The following is a 3864-nucleotide window of genomic DNA, read 5'->3' as shown; positions in this document are numbered from 1 at the left end:
CTGTAGGGTAATTAATCTGTGTTGTTTCAAGCCACTACGTCTCTGGGAATGTGTCACAGCAGTAATAGGGGACTGAATGCAGTCCCTAATGAGCAATCAATGCTGTCACTACTTAGTCTTCACACAAGAAAAATATGTTGATTAAATGAACAGAAAGAACCCTGGCCTGGGTGTCGGGAGTTCCGGATTCCAGTTCCCCATCTTGCCCCTAACTGACCACACTGCTTGGGGCAGCTCCCCTCTGCTCTCCAGGAAGGATTTGGATTACAAATGATCTTCAAGTTCTCGCCTCCCAATTCTAAACATTTTCTTGTAATAATTGTCCCCTGAAAGATTCCTGTGTTCCCCCCCCCCCCACCCCACCCCACCCCTTCCACCTGCAATCTGCTCCCTGCTCCCGGGCAGGGTCCAGGCTGGAGCTGGCAGAACCAATGGCCCCCGGAGGAGGTAGTTTAATAAAGGCGGGAGAAGAAGAATCAATGTGTGCTGACATCCCTATGACAGATTGGTGAGAGCGACAGATTTAATATCCTGCCGTTTTCCTTCCCCAGCCTGGGGGCCAGAATTGATTAAATAAATTAAAGCTCCGCAGCTCGGGATGCTCTGGGTAAGGTCGCCTAGTTCTCCTGCTGTCGTGGTCCGGCCGCCCAGCTCACCCCACCCTGCGGCTCCAACCACAGCTAGCCAGGAATGGGGTCCTGGAAGGGGCAGGTGCCTTGGCCTCTGTTGGGACCACACAGGGATACAGACGGGACGTGGGTCAGGTGGGAAGCATGGGGTGGCATGGGATGGGATGGGGAGGTGGGAGAGGAGAGGTAGAACACAGGAGGCTAAGGTAGGCTGAGACCCCACCAAGAGTCAGCTACAGGGGTTGCAGCAGTGAGCTAGACAGGTGTGGGGCCTGCCGTATGCCTGGGTATGTGCCCAGGCTGGACAGAGCAGCGGGGAGCCCTTGGCAGAGGCCCAGGACAGCGGAGAGGGAAGGGACTTGCCGAGGGAACGTGTGGCCAGGCTGGAGCTGGGCGCCCAACCCTCCTTCCCAGCCTGTATGGCCCTCACCCAGCACACCATATTGGCACGCACTGACCTCCCCAGCCTGCTCCTTTTCAGTGCTTCCCATGATTGCTCAGAAAAGGCAGGCTCATCTGAACAGCCTTCTGAGTCTGGAGGATTAGGGGGTAACTCAGGTGTTAACAATGACAGTGGAATGCATCCTCAGGCTCAGTCAGAATGATTGGCTATCTGGGGCCCATCCACGAGCCAGCTCCCCGTCCCCGGGATGAAGTTAAGAGCTACCTGTCAGGCCACGGAGCTCCAGCGGGGGTCCCCTCCCACTTCCCACGGTCTCTGCTTGAGGCTCGGCTGCTCATGATGGGGGGGGGGGTATCTTTGGGTCATCTACCTTCTCACAGTGCTCAATTTTAAAGATTTTATTTATTTATTTGAGAGAGAGAGAGCACACAAGAGGGGGTAGGGTCAGACGGAGAAGCAGACTCCCTGCTGAGCAGGGACTCGATCCCAGGACCCTGGGATCATGACCTGAGCTGAAGGCAGTCGCTTAACCAACTGAGCCTCCCAGGCGCCCCTCACAGTGCTCAATTTTATCAGGCTGGTTGAGTCAAGGGCAGATCTCCTCTTCACAGATGAGGCTGGAAAAAGGAAGCAGCTTCCCCAAGGTTATGGTTGCGGCCTGGATTGGAGCCCAAGATGCCTGCCTGCAGCCCATATCAAAGTTCATTGCACATCAGGGGAAGTACAGAAGGAAAGATTGGCTAGGGGCTGGGACGGGGCAGGGGTGACAGTGGGCAGGGACAGTGAGGACATTGGACTCAGGAACAGGAGTCGAGAAATGGGACCCAGGGACACCCGTCGCCTCCCTTCCGTGCTCTGCCGAAGATGTCACCAGCTTCCTTTAGCCCAGAGAAGAGGCTCTGGAGTCCAATCAACCGTGGTTCGAGTCCAAGCTTTCCCAATGACCGTGGGTCCTCAGACCAGCCGTCAGCTTCTAGGAGCCTCAGTTTCCCTGTCTGTCAAGTGGTGATGATGAAGGCGCCAGCTCCCCCAAGAAGCGACCTGTCCAGAGAAAGTGACAGAACTGCTGTTTGAACTCAGGTGTGCCCACGGCTCCCCCAAGCCTGCGATGGCCCCGACGTTCAGGGAGGATCACCCTCGTCTGGCCCCTGCGCGGGCCAGGCACACAGAGCATGCTCAGCAAGGGTTAGTTGTATGCCAGCCTGGGATGAGACGCCCTCCTCAGTACTTTTCTGAGGTTCAGTTCAATTCTTGAGTTCACGCAGCAGAGTTCGAGATGTCGGGGGAAGCCAGCAGTTCACAGATCGGCCCTTCCCTTTTTTATGAGCACCCCCCCCCAAAACACAGTGTCCCCAACCACTGAGATCTGCGAGGAGGACGCTGGTGGCTCTCAGGTCGGATGCCCCGGCCCTGAGCTTGCTTTCCCTTCCTTTACCCGGCACTATAGCTGCTTTGCTCGGGGCTCAGGCGGGCCGTGGTTCTGTCTCTCCGCCTTGAGCCGGTTCTTTGGTCTCTGGAGGGCTGTTCTCTCCCTCTTGGCAGCTGAGGTGAGACAAAAGGCAGCCAGGCACCCAGGAAGTCCCACGATGTCCCCACTTAGCTGTCAGCCTGTCTGTCAGCTCAGGCTCTGGCTCCTAACTGCAGCCCACGGGGCAACCTCTCTCTCTCTCATAATTAATTCTTGCTCCAATTTAAATCCTTCCTGGGGAATGTTAAGCAGGGGCCCCGCCCGTGGATGGATGCCCAGAAGGAGGCAAACTGGAGCGTGCAGAAGGCAGGCCAGGAAGCCTAGCGGTGTGGGTGGGAAGACCAGTGGAGAAGGGGCTTGTGGTCCATTTCCCAGACGCTGCTCCTGAGGCCAGAGTCAAATTCTCCACCGCCCTCCCAGCCTGCCCTAGCCTGCGGTCGCCCTTGTCCCGTTCCAGCCCCAACCTAGCTCTTCCCTTCTGTTCTCCCTTTTTCTCCAGATATGCCTTCAAAACCCAGGCTTTCAGGTGTTCAGGCTGAGACCACCCACCGTCCCAGGTAGGGGCCTCGACAGCAGTGACAAAGACCACCCCCACTCCTGAGCCCCCCGTGATGAGCAGGTGTGCCGCCAAGTGCTTTGCACCTTCATCTCATCCAACACCACGTGGTGGGTGTGAGTTCAATGCCAGTTTCCAGAGGGAGGAAACGGAGGCTCAGAGAGGAGCAGTGACTTTGAGGCCGAGCAGGGCTCCAGAGCCAGCTCCGCATCCCCTTGGTGGGTGCTCCCCTCTCCACGTCCAACTCATGCCCTCTTCTCTCTCCCGGTGATGAGCCTTTTCAATCTGCCTTCCCCCACGTTCCGCTTCCCACTTCCCAGCCCGAGCCCAGGTACTCAGCCTCTCTTGGGGGGAAGTGCAACGGCTCTGCCCTCTCCCCACCCAACGCTGCTCAGCAGAGCCTTGTCCTGGTGGAGGAGAAGCCACTCTGGCCCAGGGGGTGGGTGACCCAGGGCCTGCTCAACATCGTGGCTACAGAGTGGGGCCACCCTCACCTCCTCTGTTGTTGGTGGCAGGGGACAGACGGGGCTTGGCAGGAGATGAGAGGCAGTGGCCGGCTGGCAGATGGCTCAGGCTGTCTCCTCCTTTTCATTAAAGCACACACCCAAGGGTCACTGCCGCCGGCCCCAACGCGCAAGGGCAGCGCATCCGGTCCTGCCCGGGATGCTCTGTCCTGCCGAGACGCCATCCGTCTGTCCTTGTCCCGCTCAGCCACGCCACGGAGGCCACCAGCCCAAGGTCAGCGAGGCCGGGACTAGATCCAGCCTTCTCTTTGCACAGATGGGGATGTCGATGAGGCTCAGAGAGG

This window comes from Neomonachus schauinslandi, chromosome 4, assembly GCF_002201575.2.
Source record: "Neomonachus schauinslandi chromosome 4, ASM220157v2, whole genome shotgun sequence".
Lineage (NCBI taxonomy): Eukaryota > Metazoa > Chordata > Mammalia > Carnivora > Phocidae > Neomonachus > Neomonachus schauinslandi.
This window is presented reverse-complemented; position numbering follows the sequence as displayed.